The 24,339-nt window shown below is 36.6% G+C and overlaps 1 protein-coding gene across 2 annotated transcripts in view; it reads left to right on the top strand.

Moving 5' to 3' along the window:
- Positions 1-24,339, top strand: part of LOC149796866 (uncharacterized) — a 42,962-nt gene that overhangs the window by 16,348 nt on the left and 2,275 nt on the right. The gene's annotated exons all lie outside the window — the stretch shown is intronic.

Below are 24,339 nucleotides of genomic sequence, written 5' to 3'. Positions count from 1 at the left end.
AAACCTAACGGTGGATAGAAAAGATAGTACTCTTGGTCATACGCGCGAAAATGTGATGCTGACCTGTCTTGAATGTAATCGTCATAGAGGTGCTAGTTAAGTGATCGCGGTGGTAATTGTGTGTCTTCGGGAATTACTTGTAATTGTTCACATGTGAACCCACGTTGAGGAGCAGTTGAATCTAGTATGTAGATTGCAGGTCTACCCACGTATCTTACCACGCTGGAAATGTTATGTATCGTAATACTCCAGATAGGCTCTTTTTTACCACCTTCAAGTTCACCAGATTCATATAAATATAGTACAGTCACATTACCCAATATTGGTTGCTTTAAAAAAATCACTTCGTTGTTTTGGTATAAGTCTTTTTGGTGATTGCCATAATAGGTTTCATAGAAGTTGTTGGATTAATTTCATTATTTAATGCAGCTATCACACTTGTTAATCTTGCAACCCATTCACGAGATCTAATATCTTCAATTATTTCCTTGGCATACTGATATTCAGATAGCCGCTCAATCGTTCAACGATTGCTTGATCGCGATGAATTGCAGTGCGTCCTCGTCGTATTTTGACGTTATCAACGATGATACTACACCTTGAAATTCTTTCCAAGGATCAACTTGTAGCAGCCGTGGCCATCATAGTCTACCTCGTCGATAAATTCGTTTAAACGCAGACGCTATTTCCGTTGCTGTCTTTGTTGCTAGTGGCTCTGCTTCTTTATATCTACTTGCAACACCAACGACAGTTAACGCGTATTTGTACGTTAATTGACGTCTACCAATTTTAATAGTATCATGTGGTAAAATTAAAATACCCGCCTGATGAAGTTCATTAAGAACGCTAACATCAAAATATGCGTACTGAATTGTTTTAGGTGGTGGTAGTTAAATTTGCCATATTGCCTGTTGTGCTAACCATTTTTCAGCATTAGAACGTTTGACACCTGCTGCTTCGACGATTTTACTAATCGCTGCTCTACCTTTCCAGTATCCTCTTGGTCTATAATAAATCGACTCTATTATAATAATAATCGGTCGATTAATTGCCAGCTCATAATCCAAGCTAACTTTTCATCGCAGATCTCACCAACCAATTAGCTAATGATTCTTTAAAAGATTCATTTTTATGGAATGTAACCCATGAATTAATTTTACATCTGCAATATGTCTGTCTTGTAGGTTCTTGCTTTTATAAGCTACATCATGAGCGTGACACGATTTATCAATAGCGTTTACTGGATACTCACCGGGTTTTGGTTGATCTTGGCTGTCAATTCAGATATCAAGTGGAGTACCAGGACCGCAATAGTTATACCCGGGAAGGTGTTTTTTCTCCTGGGTATTTAGCCAATGGTGTTCCTGGTAGTTTTGCTAACTGAGCGGCAACATCACCTCATCTTTTTTTATATTGTTTGGATTAGAAATCATTTTTTTTTATAAATGTACCACATCGTTCACACTTACCTGTAACTGCTGATCTGTTATTTTTTGTTGTCACAGTTGTTAGTCCACCTGTGGGAGTACGCGTCCTACATTTCACACAATATAAATCCATAGTATTTATTATATTTCTACATCATGGATGTAATTGATTTTTCGGCAACAAAAACGCGAGAACCGGTCAAGCATCATCCAGCATTACCAAATTCTATCCGAATGATTATAATTGGGCCATCTGTTACTTAATTTAATAATGAGATGGCTCAAGTGGGATAAGTTGTATTTAGTAGCTCCGCCTGTAGATGATCAGCGATGCTACGATGTACTTAAAGACTTTAATGAAATTGTTGGACGAAAACGGTGATGATGTTATCGAATTTATTACTGATATTAATGAAGCACCATCTGTAGATGATATTGATGGATTTATTAATAATTTAGTTGTATACGACGATGTAAAGATGGATAAACAATCAAATCCTGCTAGAATATTTTCACGCGTAGACATAAAAACACAGATGTAATTTATGTAACCCAGCGATATACACAAATACCAAAAGTGATCAGAGATGACTGCAATATTCTTGCCGTGTTTAATGGTGTTGATACACATACTCTGCGAAATATTCATCAGACTTGGTCCAGCGGAGATATGGACATAACTAAGTTTCGAAATTTATTTAGTCAGGCTCAGTCAACCCTGCATGGATTTAAAACAATAAACTTACATGACCCACGATCGCGTTATCGTATAGGTCTTGATCAAATTTTTAGATGAAAGACAGCAGCAGAGAGAGTGCGACCTCGATAAGGCGTCAACGTAGTAAAACTTACGATATGTTTTTCGAAAACGACGACCCGAAAAAAGTAACAAAAAAGCTATCCCATAGAGAAGCTCCTGAAAGGTTAGAGGCTTCGGTTTCACGTTATCAGCGTATTTGTTTTTCGTTTTTGTATAAGCCTTAGTTTACCAAAATAACTTTTATAAAATGAGGTCGGTTCACCCTCTCTGCTGCTCCGTATCCAGGTTTGAAAACACCCTGTTGCAGGTCCTGCTCTGGTGACCTTTCAATTGAGTTCTTGCTGATCAATGAAATTCAGTCTGATTGACTAAGTGAACCAATCAAATTTACGCTTTAATCTCATGATCATTTTTTCTTCAAAGACGGCGACCTCCATGGATCTAGAATGCACAAATAAATGTATACCTTAGGGTTTATATTACTTTAGGTGGGCGCATTCATTTCTCCTGGCAATGTTCAGTAATTTTTCTTTTGCATTTACTTTATTTTGTCTTATAGCTTCATAACTGATACAATAATTATGGGGGCCCCGAGTGGCAGAGTGGTCTAAAGCGCTCTCCGTTACGGATCACTGCCGTCTAACCTCTGTCTGCGTGGGTTCTAGTCTTGGATTCGGCCAATGCTGGTATGTGAGAAAGCTTGCCAGTAGCTTCTCGTGGGTCGGTGGTTCTTCCTCCACCATTAATACTAGCCGCCATGTATAGCCTATCGTGTGCTGAAAAATGGCGTTAAACCACCCCACAACAACAACAACAATAATTATGTCACAGATATGAGGTCAGTATTAGATGATCTCATTACAAACACTAGACTGCAAGATGACAAAACTGTTTAGCAGCAGAGAGGGTGAACAGACCATAGAATTCCGACAAAACAAATAAAACAAACAAATAAATCATCTCGTAGAAAGGTCAAGATTTTACAAATGAACTTTTCCTTGAGATGTTTTATTTCTGTAATGACCGATTGTACTAATAAAACCTCAGTTCGAAATAGTATCTGAAAAAATAAAGTACTCTACGTGTTTATTTATTTCTTGTTTATTTTTTTGACGACCAACGTTGGTAGGTACCCTCTCTGCTGCTATTAATTTACCACCATACCAAGTTTGATGAATATTTTTCAACGCGTTCTCGCTGTCCTTTCTCCTCATCTGTTTCATCTTCATCTGAATCTTCGGAATTTGTTCTATGTTTCAAGTAATATTCAAGTTCTGATGGTGGTTTTTCTATTTTTGGATTTATGTTTTTTCTTTTTCTGTAATAGTTCATCAAACTTCTGTATCGATTTCCACCGCAATTTTTGCAAATCTGATATAATCCTCTAACACCGTTGTTACAACCAACACAACTTCGTGGACCAGCATGAAGGTTTTTCTTTATAAGATAATTATGTTTCTTGCAATATTCTCCACGGCACCTTTTGTTGCATTTATCTGTTGTTCCTTGACGTAGCCACGCACACTTGTTCATTATATTAATGATATCTGTTTAATTAAATTTAATTTTATCATCACCCCTGTTACCCAAATATTTTATCAATACCCACACGATATCTTGTTCTTGGATCATGTAAATTTATTGTTATAAATCCATGCGGGGTAGCTTGCGCTCGTGAGAAGAAATTTTTGAATTTAATTATATCCATGTCACCACCACACCAAGTTTGATGAATATTTCGCAACGTGTGTGTGTCTACGCCATTAAACACAACTAAAATGTTGCAGTTGTCTCTGATCACCTTCGGAATTTGTGTATATCGTTGAGTAACATAGATCACGTCTGTATTTTTGTGTCTACCTCGGGAAAATATTCTGGCTGGATTTGATTGTTTATCTAGCATCACATCGTCGTATACAACTAAATTATTAATAAATCCGTCTATGGAATCTACGGATGGTGCTTCATCAATATCGGTTATAAACTCTATAACATCATTATCTTCATCCAGCAATCGTGCGTTTTCATTGAAATCTTTAAGTACATCATAACATCGTTGATCATCAACGGATGGTGCTACTAAATACAACTTATCCCATTTCAACCATCTCATTATAAGATTAAGTAATAATTGCGTCTTACCCGATCCAGATGGTCCTATGATAATCATTCTGATGGAATTCGGTAGCGCAGGATGATGCTTAACTGGCTCTCGTTGCCGAGTTGCTGAGAAATCAATTATATCCATATATATTATAACATGAATTTATATTGTTTACGCTGTAGAGTTAAAACTCCAACTACTGATTTAGCCACGGTTATAACAAAAAATAAAAAAATAGCGTACGGTGGAAAATGTTCTATATGCGGTAGAAAGAAATTTTCGTTTTTACCTAATAAGCGCGGTGGTGATATTGCTAATTTGATGTCAAAGTTTCCAGGTGCTCCATGGGCTAAATACAGCGGAGAAAAACATCTACCAGGATATAATTATTGCGGTCCTGGTACTCGACTCGATATCAGGCTCGATAATCAAGATCAACCAAAACCAGGCGAGGAACCAGTAAACGCTATTGATCGAGCTTGTCATGCTCATGATGTAGCTTATAAAAGTCAAAATCTACAAGATAGGCATATTGCAGATGTAAAATTAATTCATTCATTAAATTCTATAAAAAATAAAAATATTAGAGAATCATTAGCTAATTGGTTAGTAAGATCCTCGATGAAAGGTAAATTAGCGATTGGGGCTGGTAATTAATAATGGAATCAATTTATTATTCACCGAGAGGATACTGGAGAGGCAAAGCAGCAATTGGTAAACTCGCTGATGCAGCGGCGGTTAAACATTCTACTGCTAAAACGTGGTTGTCCAGGCAGGCAATATGGCAAATTTATCTACCACGTCCTAAACAAATTCAGTACGCGTATTTCGATGTCAGTGTTCCTAATGAAGTTCATCAAGCTGATATTCTGTTTTTACCGCATGATACTGTGCGTGGAAAAACGTACAAGTACGCGCTAACCGTAGTTGATGTTACAAGTAGATATAAAGAAGCAGAGCCGCTATCAGCGAAAACATCATCTGAAGTAGCCGATGCGTTTGAACGAATTTATCAACGAGGACTCGGACCACAAGGTGGTCTGCGATGGCCACAGCTACTACAGGTTGATCCTGGCAAGGAATTTCTTGGTCCAGTATCATCGTTGATGAAACAACATAATACCAAAATACGACGAGGTCATACTGCAATTCACCGTGATCAAGCAATTGTTGAGCGATTTAATCGAACACTTGCTGAGCGGTTATTTGGATATCAATACGCGAGGGAATTTATTCAGGATAAAAGATCTCGCGAATGGGTTGCAAGATTACCAGGCGTGATAGCTGCATTAAATAATGAGATCACACGAACAACCAACATGAAACCCATTAGCGCGGTCACAAAAAAAAATATACCAACACAACGAAAAGATGTTGGAAAACAAAAAATATTAGGTGATGTCACAGTCAGATATTTATATGAGCCTGGTGAACTTGAAGGCGGTAAAGCGAGAGCGACTGATCCTATTTGGAGTGTTACCACACACAAAATATCTACCGTGACAAGATCCACCGGGAGAAACGTAGGCGTTTCCAGACCTGCAATCTACAGATTAGATTCAGCTGCTCCTCAGCGTGGATTTACACGTGAACAACTACAAATAATTCCCGCGGATACACAACTACCACCAAAATCACTCCGGTGATTTCGATCACTTAACTAGCACTAGCGCCAAGGGTGCCAGCGCCAAGGGTGCCTGCACCCCGACGTCGATTACACTCAAGACAGGTTAACATGGTATTTTCTCGTGTATGACCGCGACTATTATCTTTTCTATCTACGGTAAATTGTCTTGAATCATTACTCGAATACCGCCATAACATTATACAATTACAACTGGTGCAATGATTATTCTGCTGCTGTTTTAACTCAGTAATAAATTCAACATCAAGATCAAAGTCACGTTTATTTTTTTTATCAGATTGTTTGTATCCGATTAATTTTTTTCTTATTATATCATCATCGATGATGTTAAATTTATCAACGATTTCAGGAATTATGATTCTACGTAATTGAGATATATTTCTGACCCTCGATACCGCCAAATAAACTAAATTTGACCACTCGATGCGATCGTCTACAATCCAGACTCGTGTGTCAGAAATAGTTAATCCCTGAGACGAGTGGATTGTCATAGCGTATCCCAACACCCATGGAGATTTGTCAGCGCGTAATGCATCTTCGACCACACTGATATCAACGGCGACAATATCATTTAATACGAGATTCTGTTTCCTTGACTCTGTCAAGGGTCCTGGAATATCAACATTAATATTCTGTTTTCGTGTATCTGATGGTCTATAACACAACGGTACGGGTAGTTCTGAATATTTTTCTTTATGTAGTTGAAATAACTGCTGTTGTAAAGCGTCTCTGATTATTTTTCTACTTGCTACGATCAAATCGGTGGGTCTCCATAATTTCAAAAAATCACTCATTGATGTCTCTGAGATCACTCCACGTATTATTTCACACTGAATTTTGTTTGATTGTAATCTGATTAATTTTTTAAACTCCTTCAAATTTGCATCAAGAGCTCTATGATCATCATCTATTTCTTCGTAATAATCAACGAAATTTTTTAACCAATCATGTGGAGATGGTCCAACAAAGGGCGGCGGTTGACCATGATCGCCACACATTATTATGGCGGTATTTTTTGTCAACAACCAATCAAGAAACATTTTTAATGTATCCAATGAGACCGTGCATATCTCATCCCAAATAATTATTTTAGGTATATATTTTTCTCCCATCCGTTCAGGAGTCCATGTATCCCCGCGCCACCGAAAGAAACTATGATACGTGCACGATTGTACTTGCCGCTGTTTCATCTCACGTGCAAGTCTATGTGTGGGTGTCAGCACGATTATATCTGAATTTCTAAAAACATTAATCGTTCGAGTTGTTTTGCCGCATCCACCAGGTCCATTGAGATATACTGTCTTATATCTAGTTATTGGATCACTCAACGATGGTGCCTTCGACATTTCTGATATTTTATTACCCTCACGATAAAAATCTCTCATTGGAACATCTGCTGATTCTGTATAATTGTGTAATAGTTCCTTTTTTATTCTCCACGAACCCCATCGTTCATCATCACTTGTAAATTTCATAACAGGTTCTAAATATTTACTTGAAATATAAAACGAATCTGTTGCGACTCTGACTGCGGTCTCAGGAAATCTATTAATCATCGATAATAAATTTATAGAAACATAAGCCAACATGGAAGATCTTAGATGAGTATATTGCGGGGATACGTCATTTATGTAACTAACGATCGTACCTAATTTTGTTCCGTCGGATAAATAAACACTCTCTCGATTTACAAATATATTTTTCGCTGTTGTGTCAGCGATTATAAAATCGTACTCGGCATCATCTAAAATTAATCGTGCGTGATGTCTTTTATAATCATATGCACCACCTTGAGTAAATTTTCCTATAATTTTTCTACCGAGATCTTTTGCGGTTTTGAGTTTATTAGGAATATCATCTTCGGAAACATCCTTAAACTCGCTAATAACTTCAGAATCTGACATGGGCAACCAAACTTTGGTCTGTGCATGATATGATATAATTGCCTCACTGACCACCAACGATGTCAGTATCATACAATCTAGCATATATCGTAACAAAACTATAGGTGCCCAACGTTTTTCACAAAAATGTCTACCAAACCAAACATAACAAATCTTGTGAAGATTTTCGTTAAACTCGAATGATTCAATACAGGCGAATCCAGTCAGATCAAAATCAGGTAATGGTCCATTAATTGCCACTCGCGTCGTCTCGTTTGTTGGGTGACCAAATCTTTCAAAGTACACAGAACAATCTCCGTATCCCAGAAAACTTCCTGGATAACATGCAACCATATCAACCGAAATAACATCATTGTAATTGTATTTGGTATTCCATAATCCGCCATGTCCATATTCGACGCAACTTGCGCGTACGTCCTCGAGTAAATCAAATCGTGTTGGTTTCCATGAATTTCTCTCTGTGGCGAAATGAGCCGCAACAGATGGAACGGTAAAACAATTAGTTAGTAATTTGTCAGTATTTTCCGCGTGCTTGCACTGTAAAAACGTCGCAAGATTTTTCATCTCGTCATGGAGGGATTCTGTGCGATATATTTCACCGTTTGGTTTGACAAACTGATCAAATTCACCCTCCTCATTACTTTTAAATAACCATACCGATACAGGATCGGTTTTACTTATTTCGTTGATAAAATCAAACATACTCATACCTGCCCCAGAATTATCTGGGGGGTAAAATCTAACAGTTCGATCACGTGGAAATATTGTTACTGCGTTAGTCCATGCGTGCGCGTTATGATCGATAATATTTATTGGAGCTCCCTTCGATTTATATTTCGACTGGTACAGTACTTCTCCCGTTATTGTCGCCACAGTTATTGGAAATTTTAATATTTTTCCTAACTCAGCAACATCTTTTATTGTAGCACCGGTATCCTTAACCGAATCAGCCCACGAGTTTATTTTTTCACGCCTTAAATCAGTTAATCCATTTCCACGCATCGCGTTTGTAAAGTGTTCTATTACTCGTTCAGCCACACAATTTAACCTTGAAAATTTCATCGGCGCTAGTTTATCAACGTTGGGTTTTTTATTTATCTCATAGATTCCATAAATAACCGCTGTTACAGGATACGCTCGTTCATAATACGGTTTGTCAATACCCGTCAGTAGACCCGGTCTGGAATTTTTACTTAATATGATAGTTTTATTATTACCAAGGACAGGATCATATTTGTCACGGATAATCCAACTACCTGTTTCTGTTAATACAATAAATTTTACTCTGAAGAAATATTTTTGATTGCCCTCGTATTCAGCGATGTAGTTAATGATAGTTGCCACTCGCTTGTCGTTCATTGTGGCGTCCGTGACAGCGTCCTTGACTCCGTCAAGGCGTATGATCTTGAACGTTGACCATGTATGAGATGCACCATCCGTGTAAAATTCTTTCTTGGCGTCGTGAATTTTCGAGATCAGACTTTTATTTTTCGGATCAACCAGATCTCGCACTGGCAAGTCAGAAGATAATCTGTCAAGGTTGAATTTATATTTAACAGGCCTAGTCTGGGATAATCTCTGAAACTCGTTCATATAATTAAAACAAATATTTAAATAAAGAAAATTATATATATATATATATATATATATATATATATATATATATATATATATATATATATATATATATATATATATATATATATATACAATGTCTCAATGTAGATGGTTGATGATCGGCTCAGTAAATCGATGCAACAAATCCTGTAGAAAGGAATTTTGTTGGATACACTCACAAAACATACGACGAGGAAGTCTAGGATCAATACCATGTCTACGGTGTGGTATTGGAGTGCGTGGAAAAACAGAATTATGTGGAAAGTGCGGCGGAAAACGGTTCAGAGAACTTAAAAGATATTATGACAAAAAAATAATAGCGGTGAAAACGCTATAAAATCCGTGAGGGATTATATATCAAGATTTCAGACAAACAATGATTTAAACGTATAATATTATTATAATGGAGCAAAATATATTTGTCCCACATCCTGTCATAACAAACTATGAATCAAATATTAATGGTATCATCAGACACTGTAGGTTAAAAAAACCAGTTGGTTGTATTAATAATCATGGTTATCTAAGGTTCACATGCGAGGGGGGAAAGAAACATTATCTATGTCATAGATTTACGTATGAATGTCATAATGGGATGATCAATGACGGTCTTGTTATTGATCATATTGACGGGGATACTCAAAACAATAATTTATCCAACCTTCGTGTTGTCACATACAGCGAGAATAATACACGTGGTAATACAGGAAGATGTAAGACAATCGGAAAGAGGGCGGTAATTTCCACAAACATAGAAACTGGCAAAGAAATTATATTTCAGTCTATGAACGCGGCTGCGACATATTTTGATATTAACTCGCGTGTGGTAAAATACGTCGCAGAAAATATAACCAGATCTACTTTCTCGAAAAAATATAAGCAGAAAATCATCTTTCAGTATCAATAACTATCATCACCACATTATTAACTATCATCACCACATTGAATTAATTTTTTTAATTTATGTCACAGTAGGTCCTCCATACACTACTGAATTTTGATTATATAAAAGGGAGATTACTTTGTAATATATAGTTTTCTTCGTAGATTTTTGGTTTTTTATGATCGTAATTAGTCAGTTTAACTAATTACATCGTAATTAATTACTCGTAGAAGTATTATTTATGGTTTTTAAATATTTCCCCATCATACAACATTACGAGAGATCATGACAATGTTATTGATCCGCAGGAAGCTGTGTGTAGAACAGAAACCGTTGTCATGGTAATCGATCTGCAGGTGTGTGTTCATGCCACTGTTATTATTGATTCTCAGTCTGCTTAGGAAAAATGCTGTTATAAATACAGAAACTGTTATTATTCAGAAACCGCTGTTATTATTCAGAAACTGTTATTATTCAGAAACTGTTATAAATACAGAAACTGTTATTATTCAGAAACCGCTGTTTAGTGTAAATATTGGTTCCTTAGCTATATAGCTAACTATATATTAACTTCCAAAACATATGTTCGTAACAAGGTTTGATAGCTCAATCAGTATGGTATTGGACTGTGACGCTCGCGGTCCAGGATCAAACCCCCATGGCTGACAATTTGTCGGTGGTGTACGCATAATTGCGATTTTTATAATAGTGGGGGGAACCGCAAACCCCCCCCCCCCCCCGCTCAGCAAAATCCCAACCACAATATTGACTTGTGGTTGATACATATTTTCGTATCACCCACTGGATTAATTATTATGGGTGGGTTTTTGCTGAGCGTACATGTTTGTACTGTCCTTAGTTAAGTTATATGTTTGTGCTGTCCTTGAAACATCCCGACGAACTCGCTAATACACTCGATAGGTGTTCTAGGGATATTTTTTTATTTTAAAGATTTATATTTTATATAATGAACCATGAAAATATCAATGATGTAATTGTTGCTATTAAAAAATTGAAAAAAGATGGAATTAATATATCTGATGAACTTAATCCTGAAAAAATAGTTTCTGACTTTGAGATTTTACAAGAACGTAAAACCCAGGGAACACACACACTATCATCTGAATACAGGCTCATGAAACGGATTCAGGCGGCAATGTTTCAGTCGCTAGCTACCGTAGAAGATGATCATGTGAAGGAGTTCGTTCCTCTCTCTGCCGCCGTAGAAAGAATTAAATCGTTATTATCCCACGAGTATGAGGCAAAGAAAACGATTAGTACCCGTATAAGACTATTAAGAAAAATAATGTTAGATCGTGAAACGATCCAGAGTAACTTCGTTACTGGTGAAACGATCCAGAGTAACTTCGTTACTGGTGAAACGATCCAGAGTAACTTCGTTACTGGTGATAATGAAAATGAAAGTTTTGGTAACTGGGGTCCATGTCAACGCTGACCACGTGTATTGGTAGTCAAAATCAAGAAAATTCTAACCCTGTCAAATTGTTTCTAATAAATTTTATTTATTATAAATTTTATTTATTATAAATTTTATTTATTATAGATTAATTTTATTTATTAATAATATTATTTTTACTGAGGATTTATTTATTTTTTTTACTGAAATTTAACAAAATTGTACAAATTTCTTAATTTTGACTACCATTTACCCCATCAAAAACATAAAATTGTATAAATTTCTTAATTTTGACTACCATTTACCCCATCAAAAACATAAAATTGTACAAATTTCTTAATTTTTACTACCATTTACCCCATCAAAAGCATAAAATTGTACAAATTTCTTAATTTTACAAATTATTTATTTCTGAATTATTATTTTATTTCTGAATTATTATTTTATTTCTGAATTATTATTTATTTATTTCTGAATTAATTTATTTATTTTTACTGAAATTTAACAAAATTGTACAAATTTCTTAATTTTGACTACCATTTACCCCATCAAAAGCATAAAATTGTACAAATTTCTTAATTTGAGTACCATTTACCCCATCAAATTTACAAAATTGTACAAATTTCTTAATTTGAGTACCATTTACCCCATCAAAAACATAAAATTGTACAAATTTCTTAATTTTACAAATTATTTATTTCTGAATTATTATTTTATTTCTGAATTATTATTTATTTATAACTCTGATGGGTGAGTTGGTAAACCCTCTATTACATAAAGATCTACGACAAAAGTCTTACGACAAAAGTCTTACGACTTTACATACAGATTTATTACAAGTTCTTCTTCACGTATGTCAATTAAGCGATTAAGGTGGTCTGTGAGTTTAAAATTGATTCGTGTTAACATATTATTGTGACACCGTAAATACACAGGATTAGTTGGTTCTTGCACGATTAAACTTCCAGGGGGAACTTGTGGTGTGAACGTGTACAGGATGTATCCTTGTTGAGCTTGATTTGATCTTCCGAGATCTATTTGATAGCTGCCATCGATTACGTCACAAACCAGATTGACCGCGACCGTCGGTGTTATATTAACGATTCCCGGAGATATGTGTCTTCCGCCGCCGTGTGGATCATTATCATGTCTAAGAACAGCTGCTGGTGGAATTAATTTTCTCCATGCATCGAGTATTTTAGGAAAAAACTCATCAATGACATCACTGACAGATTTTCTTAACTCGGTTACACTATACCCGGGAAATTTAAAATTTGGTACATCGGCTTCTGTTAATTTATATTTTTCTAACCATCTTTTTGCATGAGTTCCTTCAGAAAATTTTAAACTAACCATAGCTTGAACTATTCGGTTATTAATATATTCCATATCTGATATAAGCTGATTTAATATTTCCACACGCGTGATGATTTTTTCACGCGATGACGCTGATATGTCAAAAATATGTTCGTTAAAATATTGATTCAGTTGATCTAGTTGTTTTTTACATTCTTGATTGATTTCCTGAAAATATTTAATAATATCACTCCGATGAAAACCACTAGCAGTTCTTTCCTCGCGAGTGTTTTTAAAAGTCCATGCCTCATCACTATCAAAAAGTAGAAAAAAGCTAAACATTGATTTACTTTTTACATCACGTAGTTTTCCCCCGTATGATGGATTAATTTCATGATATGATTGTCTATCCGTGACATAATCAGACTTTTTCGGTTCTGGTGGTATCGGTGTTATCGGTGGTGATATTTCAGGCCAACCTAGTACGGATCTTATCGTGGATTGATAAATATCAACGGCATAATCAGGCGAGTTTATTTCAATCGTCGAGGACAGGGTGGGTTCATGAACATCAATTGATATTTTTGATTCTTTTCCCGTTATTGATTTTATTCTACGCGCAAATTCCTCACTGATCTCTTCAATCTCGTAACTGCCGGTTGGTATTCCAACAACAACCCAGTCAGGTGTTCCATCGGGTTTGTTGTTGTTAGCAAATACGAGCGAATTATTTGCTGGTGTACCATTAAATGATTTTGATCTGATATTTGGCCAGCTGTAATATACTCGTAATTGTGCTAGTGCTATTTCTTTTACTGGAATTGCAGTGGGAAAATTAACACTAAATTCAGGATTAATTGAACTTACCGAGATCATCGTTATCTTTAGCGGAGTTGTGTTGGTCACGATCTGCTGGAGTAATTCTGTCATTATTGATACTTGTATCTTTAATACCTTCGTCGTATATTTTGGTTATCATTGAAAATTCGAAATCAGATATAATTCCATCACTGAGACTCGCTGATAACAACGAGGATAATTTCGAGTATGCTACCGTCGCTGTATGTAATTTTATTTTGTAATCGGATAACTTTTCGTTCGTACAAGTACATATTTTTTTTGTGATGATATTAAGCACACCTGCAATAGTTGTTGCTGCTGAAATACAAATAGTTACAGCTACTGGTGCCATCGTTGTTAACGCTGATAATATTACACCGGTTTCAGCAACAACAGCGGATACTGAATAAACAATCACATCAACGATAACCAATCGTCGTCGATATTTTTTTACTTTTACTGTATATTGATCAACTTGATCTTTTAGCGCAGCCTGCCATTCACGCGCTTGATTGTACCTGTATTGTGCACCGTCCATATATATTTTTATGCAGTAACCAATTGAGGTGTTTCAGCTACAAATTCCAAACACCACCAGAAGGATGTTGCGGTTAATTTCTTATCAGCTGCTTCCAGAATAAATATTTCTTCGGTTCCGTTATTTAATACAACAGATACAACCCCGGAAAACCTGTCGGTGGAATGACGCCATGGAAACGTTGTAAATATTTCAAATTTTGCAGCACTGAACACGGACAACCTGTACACGCCAGTGACTGTTGCGGTATATTTGATAGTATTATTTTGCTGCGACCATGTTGCAAATCCCGATGATACCGTGCATACGATGTTTGTGATATGCCCGGGAGTTATTCCAGCTGGAATTTTAATCAAATGGGTTTTGCTGACAATCTCAGGAATTCCCGCTACGACGTCTTGCTGTGTTTGTTTGATCGTGTCTAGGTTACTTTTGATATCAACGAGTTTCATGTCAATGGCGCGTGGAGTACCGAAGAATTTATCTATGGATTCATCGGTTTTTTGAAAATGTCTTCGAAATCTTCCAAAAGCGCCCACGTGAACGTCATACTCAGCCCGTAACGTGGATAATTTACCGTCTACGGTGCCATAGTTGACGTCGACGTATTTTTTTGTTGCTGCGTCTTCGTCAGATGTTGGATCTCTTAAAACTACTATTTTGTTCCCGTTCATGCTAAGTTCACCCATCATTGTGTCACCGGTGTTTCTCACGAGATTAGCAACACTTTTTGCAATTTCATCTCTGATGGTTTTAAGTGACATACTTGAATCTCTGATTCTACCACCGTCAGTAAACACGGGAATATTATCCGTAACTGCACCGAGTACTCGCCGGACTATATCATTCCATTTGATATTGCTGGTTTTTAGTTTACCATATCGATCCTGAAAAATAACAACTTCATCTGGGTCAACTCCAGCCAGGTTCATGATATCAGCGAGGTCATCCTTAGTCACATACTTCGACAGATCAACGTCGCCGGGCTTTTTCTTAACGCGTGAAGAAGATCTTCCGTAAATGTCAACCATTATAATAAGACCCGTTGTTTAAAATGCTTTACGCGCAACAAATCGGTTGCTTGTATAATCGTGCACGACTTTATGTGGCGGCCTGGATGATTTTGATATAGCGTCGAGTACATTAATTACTTCACGGCCGCATATTGGCGGATCTGTCATTGTTTGTGTGGGTAGCGTTGAATACCAAACTTTGGAACCTCTGGTTGTTGCGTGGAGTGGTGCGACATACTTGATAAATTCAACAGGTGGAGCTAACCCGTATGAATCAAAATAAACAATTCCACGTGGATCAACCGCGTATGATACCCAATGAGTACCAGGTCCAGAACGTTCATCGAGATTAATAATACCTGTTTCTAGTTTGTTTGGTTGTTTCGGTAATTGATCTCGCATAAAAACACCTCTAAAGGCGGATATTTTTAATTTTTTAGCAGCATCAAGTAAATCAAAATTTGATGCTGGAACGTCTAACGAAGTGATCCTGGAAGCCTTAGGCCTCTCCCCCAACGAGATCCTGGCAATCTTAAGCCGCGCCCCTTTTTTTGTATCCTTGCCCTGTTGCTTTCTTTAGTGCCATTTCAGCGGCTGTTCCAACAGCACCTAACGCGGCCGCTTTTGCTACGGCTGGAGCAGCCGCAGCTATTAATACCGGAATGGCCGCAAGTAGTGGAAATATACCACCCGTTTTAACCATGTCTTTGATGGCGCTCGGGGAGAGATGGAATTGAACTCCAGTTTTTGATTCTAGGGCTTTATTGAAATGTTTAATCTGATTATTTGTCAACGATAATTTGTTTGGACCACCACTAATATGATCTCGTTTTAGTGATATTTTAGTTCCGCATTTGTTGGCGGTTTTTGATTGAAGCTTTTTTACCTGACCGGGGGTCAGAGTAACATTAACATGACTATACGACATTTTTATATAAATAATATTTTTCTAAATAACATGATCAAAGATTTTCCACCGGTGCATCAACAACTCTCATTCGACCACTACCACCCTCAAGTAACATGGCTTTGTCGCTAAGTATGACCGCGATCGCTCTGTAGAAGCCGGGAACAATTGGTGGACCGGGTATATCAGGAGGAGGGTTAGTAACATGAGCTCGAAAGTGTATATCAACAACAGATTGTTTGGATAAATCAAGATGTTCTAGTGAAAAATAATAAATCGGATATAGACCTGTAAAATCTAGTTGTGATATTTGCAAACCGGTATCTATATTTTGATCACGTCCCATGAATGACATTAAACGATGATATGCGCGCGCTACATGATTTTGATCAAAATTTAACAATATATCCTCAGCCGGTTCTTGATGTCCATTTATCCGTAAGGAAACTTCATTAACTCCAAGGTTATCAAATATCATATGTGAACGTTGTTGATCATTTATCCTAGCATTATCTTGTAGTGCAATAAAAATATGTCGTGGTGCAGAAACACCCTGTTGTGATGCTATATGCCATGTAAATAAACCATTAATATTGCTTTGAGCAGCATCTGTGGTTACTGTTAACCATGATAGCAATGATTTACCGCCTTGATCCATAAAAGATAGTAATTTTTGTTCCTCAATAATAGATGGAGTTATTACTGGCATCCACAATGAAAGTTTTGATATATTTACTTTACCAGCAGCAACAACATCAGCACCTCGCCAGATTGCATCATTATCATCACCTTTTCTTACGAGCACAATTGTGTGTTTAGCTCCAAAGATGACTTTTCTAACATTTCTGCAAAATCCAAAGATGTGAGATAATGGAATTGCACACGAAAAATTTCTATTATCTCCCGACAGCGCTGTTCGGCGTGTTGCAAATCCCAGGTTGTAAGTCGCATTGACACTTTTTATAATATCAAAAGCAGCAGCTGGTCTGGCTGCGTGTTCAAAGTCAACTGTTTGTGGATCAGATGCAGTATTTTGTGGTGTCAGTAATTTAGTATACTGAACATGATCAGCGTTGTCAGTAATATCCTTGGCAAACATCATTGTTGGACCGGCTGATCTTGTAAAGTCGTCAGAATATCTCGCCAGACCAATTATTGTTGTAGCAACGTTGACATCATTCTGAATTGATTCAATATTTTTTCCATCAATCATGTATGTGGCGCCACTAAATAATGCCATAATCCCGTTGTTGACAAAACCAACACGCAAATTAGCAGCATATGGCGTATTAGCTACAACATCCGTTACAAGTCTACCTTCTACTTCAATAAACGCCTCAGCGGGCAAGAAATATCTACTTGTATCATGAACCTGTAATTCGATTCTCCCTCGCTGATTTGGTAGTCTTGCGTCATAAGAATAAAATTGATAATCACGTATAGATTCATACTTAAGGACAGGCGCCTCCATATCAAATGCTGGGTCTGATTCGCGCCTGAACATTTTTATTATAGTTACCATTTTTCAAATGATGATCATCGTCGACGAAGACCACTTCCTGCTATTAAATTTGCTGTTATATTTTTTTCTGCTTCTTCAGATATCGCCGCTAGTTTTTGATTTGCAGCCTGATTTATTATTTTACTTACGTCTGCGGGCATCACCTCAGTACTTGCCAGTTTCACCGGTGGTTGTTGTTTTCGTCGCAATAATCGTGCTAGTCTTTCTTTGATCGCCGAGAACGCCTTACCAGCAACATTGACAATTGCACCAGGAGCTTTATCACGAACAATATCAATAGCCTTCATCGATAATTGTTTTGCTACAGGTGCTACTTTTGGAGCTATCCTTGTAAATAATCCCTGAATAACATCACCAAGTCCATTTCCGTAAATAACACTATAGATTGGTAATCGTGAGTTTACCGCTCTAACCTGTGTGGGTTTACGATGATTATTATGCACAATCATCTTATTTTATTTACCATTTATCTAATCGCGGTGACTAATCATCAACGAGCTCATCAATAAGTTCTCGGTAAACTCCGATATCCATGATACCACCTTGAAATAATCGCCGACAAATATCAGCTGCTTCATTGGTTATTTCTGGTGAATTATTTCCGGCACGTTTTCCTCCTATGAGAACTTCTAACCGTGACACATCATTAATGATATTATCAGGACAAACAAAATTATTTCCCAGACCACTTCCCGTTGCTCCTTCTTCTGCTGTTTTCTTAAATAGTCTTAAGGGTGATCTTTCCTCTGCTGATTTTCCAGGTAGCTCTTTAGACCTTTTAAGTTCCGGCTTCAACCTTTGCTGCGGCGAAGAAGATTGCTGTTGTTCTATTTGTTGCAGAGGTGGAGGAAGCTGATACTGGGAGGACTCTCCTTGTCCTAGTTGTTCCCGTCTCCCTCTAAGTCTATTTACTTCTTCATTAAATTTTTTAAATTCGTGACCTCTAGCTTGTTTTTTATTGTAATATACGCGATATATCCATTTAATGAAATCATCATCATTTGTTTTTCCATAAAAGGGTTTTAAAAAATTAGATTTATTAGATATATTTTTTGATATCATCTCAGGTAATTTCTCTCTTTCAATATTTCTAATTTCCTCAACAACTCCTTCGTTAAATCTTGCAATTAATTTTAAGCTCTCTTCTCCTGATTTGGATTTAGATGCAAGTATTTTTCTCACATCGGCGACTTCAGTACGAAGTTCTCCAATACCCTCAAGTATTTCCTCACCAACAGGTGGAGGTTGAGCTGCAGCTATGTCAGTTGGAAGGTCTCGTAAAATCTTCTTTGCCTGTTTAGTTCTTCTTGCTATTTTTTCTGATACCGGAAGAAGATCTTCTTTGATGACAGTTGCAACTTTCTCAGTAGCTGCAGTGACGGGTTTAAACAGTTTTTTAGTGTCTTCTTCATACTCAACTTTTGCTTCTTGCTGCGCTTGTAAATTTTTTCTAAATGAGTCTTTGACAGGAAGAAATTTTTTAATTGCTTCTAATCGTTCTCGAGCTGTTCTTGCAGTATGAGATTCTGGATGTATCATTTTATTATAACATAATAATTTAATTAATATCAGCAGAAGAGGAGCAGCAGAGAGGGTACCTACCAACGTTGGTCGTCAAAAAAATAAACAAGAAATAAATAAACACGTAGAGTACTTTATTTTTTCAGATACTATTTCGAACTGAGGTTTTATTAGTACAATCGTCCATTACAGAAATAAAACATCTCAAGGAAAAGTTCATTTGTAAAATCTTGACCTTTCTACGAGATGATTTATTTGTTTGTTTTATTTGCTTTGTCGGAATTCTATGGTCTGTTCACCCTCTCTGCTGCTTGTTTTCTTAAAATGTGGATTTGGGATCGAATGTAAAGATTTGAGGCACATTTGGCAATTTTCCGGGATTTCCTAGTTAGTTTTATATTTCTGGAATTCCTTTACAATTTGCGGAACATTTTTGTATATACTTTCGGCCAACATATACTAAAATTTCAGATCTCTTAGTTAGAAGTTAATTACGTGTACATCGTGTTATTGTAATACACGCATATAATGCTATGAAACATGTATAGGGAAATGTTTGGGGAAATTATGACCTTGTTTAGCCCAAATGTCCTTAAAACAATGGACTATTTGCACAGGGAAATCTTCGTGGGTTTTGAGGTGTTTCTTTTTTTTAGTTTTGGTTGATGAACGTTTGTGGATGTTTCTTGAAATTCGTTGGTTGCAATGAGATTGTGAGAAATTGTTACTTGAATTTGCTTCAGTTTATGCTTTAAAAATAAAAGTTCTTTCGGTGAGTTGGTTGTTACGTTTTCTGACGATGATGACCAGAATACCAAATCGTGCCTGTTGCGCGTATTCTCAAGCAAATTAGAAGATCGACATGAGCGTATTAACATCCGTGGCAAATCAGATATACAATAGAAATCGAATGTTCGATGTTTCATCAGTATTGGGCCGCTCCGGTTATCTAGTGGTTAGAGCGTCCGCCTCGGATGGTGGAGGTCGCGGGTTTGAACCCTGGCTGTGTCATACCAAAGACTTACAAAAATGGTACTAACCGCTACCTCGCATGGCGCTTTAGCATTAAAATGTTAGTGTTTAGGACTGGTCGTCATAATGTGACTGTGTGGGACATCATGCTTTATGTATGATGCCCCTGTGCTCGACATCACCATAAACTGCCACACTGAGGACATCATAGCGATATGACTGAAAAATTTTGAAAGCTACGTTAAAAATCCAAATCACACACACACACACACACACACACACGCGAGCACACACACACACATGTCAATATTGTATATTGAAGTTTGATTTAGTTCTGTAATTGTATATTGCGTGATTATTAAGTTATACAAAGCTAACGTGAACAGTGGTTTCTTGAGAGGTTTTACGGTAACGCAGAAAAAGATTTCAAGTCGATTCAGTTGTCAGATGATGGATACAAGATGGTAGACATTTAGCAAATATTCTCGTGTAAACACTACCGCTTTTCAATTATGTCCCAGTATGTCTTCACGAAACCCAACATGTATACATGCTTTAACTGTTTTTTCCCTTTTTCTCTCTAGTAATCAGTTATATTAGTGACATGGTGAATTAGTGTAAAAGTGCATGACAATTGAAAATAAATTATGTCCATGTTGAATTTTTTGAAAGTTTATGCCTAGCTCATGTTCAGAGTAATTCTATCAAAATGTTGATTCATGTCGCCTCTCTCTCTCTCTCTCTCTCTCTCTCTCTCGTCTTTGTCAATACACAGAGTGTAATTTGAAAGTTTGAAATACAATTCAACCATAAATGGAAAGATTGAAGCTTTGTAGTTGTATATTGGGCATAGAACTACAAAACAAATAATGAGAATTGATTCATGGAGCTAAGTTTTAGGGCATCAAGTATTCACAGTTTGTTGTGTGTGTGTGTGTGTGTGTGTGTGTGTGTTTCTTTTGTTGAAAGGTGTAAGCAACTTTAACATAAGTTTACAGTGATGTCTAGCACTGGGGCATCATGCCGCAGACATGTAGCACGATGTCCCACCCAGTCATATTATCCTCACACCAGGCCAGCCTGTCCAAACAATGACCTTTTATAGCTGAGCGCCAAGCGATGCAACTGTTTGTACCATTTTTGTTAAGTCTTTGGTATGACTCGGCCGGGGATCGAACCCACGACCTCCCGCATCCGACGCTCTAACCCCTAGGCCACCGGAATATTCTGAGGATGGACAAGCAAGTTTTCACTATGATAGTTTCCTGCTTAATATGGCAACAGTCAGGCCGTTATCAAATGAAACTTACAGCTATAAGCGCATGTGAAACATACCATTTCATACCATCTTTCAACAATAGTATACCGTATATCTACTATAAAGTAAATGCCTAGGTTGTACTAAGCGTATAATTAAATATATCAGCATGTAGATACTCGCTACGAAAATAAATAGACGCACTCATAAATTTTATCTAAACCTTTCAGGTATTTCTCTTTTTCTTTTTTCTTCTTGTTTTTTTTTTTTTTTTTTTTTTTTTGTCAGTACATGCATCGATTTAAAAAATCTGGAAACAGTTACAATCACTGATCTCAGGTTGATAAAAGATATGTAGAGAATGTTGGCAGCATGTAATCATAACGGGCTATGACAAACAAAAACTGTACACACACTCCTGGATATAGCCCCCAGTACTAACAAAAAGAATGTGCGTGCAATAAAGTTGAACGTTGGTTTTGTACATTTTCTGTGGTATAATTAAGATGATGTCACGTTATTTTGGTAAACTTGACCATTAAGATGCAAAAAAAGGCGGGCAGCTGGAACATATTGAAATGTGTAACATATTTTCCATTTTTGAACAATTTTGTCAGCTAAAATTTTAGCTTCCATGCATTTTAAGAACGCAGGATTTTAAATTTTTTTATTCCTCACCTTGGAGACGATTAGTATTTTAAAGTCAAAATCACTAAATAAGAAAACATAATTGCATCGAAAATTTTGTCAGCTAAAATTTTAGCTTCCATGCATTTTAAGAACGGAGGATTTTATATTTTTTTATTCCTCACCTTGGAGACGATTAGTATTTTAAAGTCAAAATCACTAAATAAGAAAACATAATTGCATCGAAAATTACTGAACTTCCCCATTTCTATAAGAATAGATTTAAGGAGCCGTTAAATGTATCCTCATCGCCAGCACTTAAGCCGAAATATAGCTGGAACCTCACTCCAATTAGTGTTGTGCAGACAATGTCCTGCCAGCGATGATTATTGGAATATTACGTACAAATCTAATTTTTGTCAATTCTTGCAGCAGAGACGAACCCCTCTGTCAATAAGGAATTTTTAATGTCGTTTCGTGCTTAATCTTAACATGTTGGCTGACTGTTATTGATCTACCAGACAGAAGTGATGAACAGTTCAACACATACCTAGATATGGGGCGGCAACACTGATTGTTCCGACTTTGATCGATGGCCTCAGAGTTTAATATCCCATTATTTCTTGTTGTCAGGTATATGTACCATTGGAAATAACGTGCTAACTGTTTGCCATGATTGCTCCACTTTGTCTGACAATATCATGTTGCGGTCAGTCACAACACGGACAGGCTGTCAAAAATTCAGCACAACACATTGAAGGAGAAATTCCTTCATTCTTTGCGTTACGGATCATCCGGATACCTTACATTTAGTTGTAGTCTTGGGAAAAGGAACACTAAACCAAACATAATAATAAAATAAAACATTTTTCCTAATTCATACGGAAAAAGTTGTCTGCTACGGAATTTAAGGTTCTACAATGTTTAAAAAATGTATTCCATGCCAAGAGTTCCAAGTCTGAAAGTTTTTCTTCTTCCTTTGGTTGTTTTCATTCGTTTTGAAGTTCTATGTCACCGTTAGAATCATTGGTGGAATTCCCAAAAATGTCGCAGGTTCAAATTTAGTAATTTGTTACATAAGACGCTAATAGTTTGTACTAACGTGTGTCATAATTGAAGTCGTTAGTCTGGTATGATTAATAAAATCATTCAATGTGTCATTTTCTGTGATGGAAATTCATTGGAAACATCATGTAAACATTTATTATGAAAATTACACAAAGTGTCCTATTTTACTATCTTAAGGCTTTTATACCGGGTCAATGAAAAGATCCGTACTGAGGGAATGTTTTCACTGAGTAATTTCCATATACACACATTTTCGCAAATCACAGGACTTAGTTCCTTGCCTTAGAAGGTATCAATACTGTCTTAAATTTCATTCCTGCACACTAATTCATTTTCATCAGCATAATCCAACAATAATTGCTCTTCACCATTATTTTATCATTCTTGTGTATTGCTATATATAGAATGTCCTTGATACTTACAAACCCAGAGTCAACACCTTATTTCACATCTGTACGAACAGTACTTTGATTTATTATATTTATAATATGCTGACCATATATATACACAAAACCCGCAAGAATTTTAAAATTATAAACGGGTGGACAGGTATATTTGAACTTGCAATAATTGTTTGAAACCGTTGTGTTTTGGTCCTAACATATCTTTAAATCTTTAAATTTCATCACGATATTCCTTTTCCTTTTCCCGAGAGAGAGAGAGAGAGAGAGAGAGAGAGAGATTTATAACGGCGGAAATTCAAACGGTTTCCCAACTAAACAATCTCTTTGTCAGGGGCAAAAAAAACTTCCGTGTACAAAACAAACAATTAACACAAAATCTACACAACATTCTGGATTCTACATGTTAGAATCAATAGGGGCAATTTACAACAAGAGATATAATAACACAAAGTTGAGCAAACATATACTGGTTCTTGTGTCTATCACATAGCTAACCAGTATGTTTTGACCTCTAAGATGTGAACAAAGGACGGAAGCACAGCTTGGCGATATACATACATGCACGCACAGAGAGAGGGGGGAGGGAGAGATCCACGGTGCGGAGCGGAAAGTACTG

The sequence above is a fragment of the Sinohyriopsis cumingii genome, chromosome 6 (assembly GCF_028554795.1).
Source record: "Sinohyriopsis cumingii isolate HCF-2022 chromosome 6, ASM2855479v2, whole genome shotgun sequence".
Lineage (NCBI taxonomy): Eukaryota > Metazoa > Mollusca > Bivalvia > Unionida > Unionidae > Sinohyriopsis > Sinohyriopsis cumingii.
The sequence above is the reverse complement of the archived record's forward strand: the minus strand, read 5'-3'. Positions and strand labels throughout refer to the sequence as shown.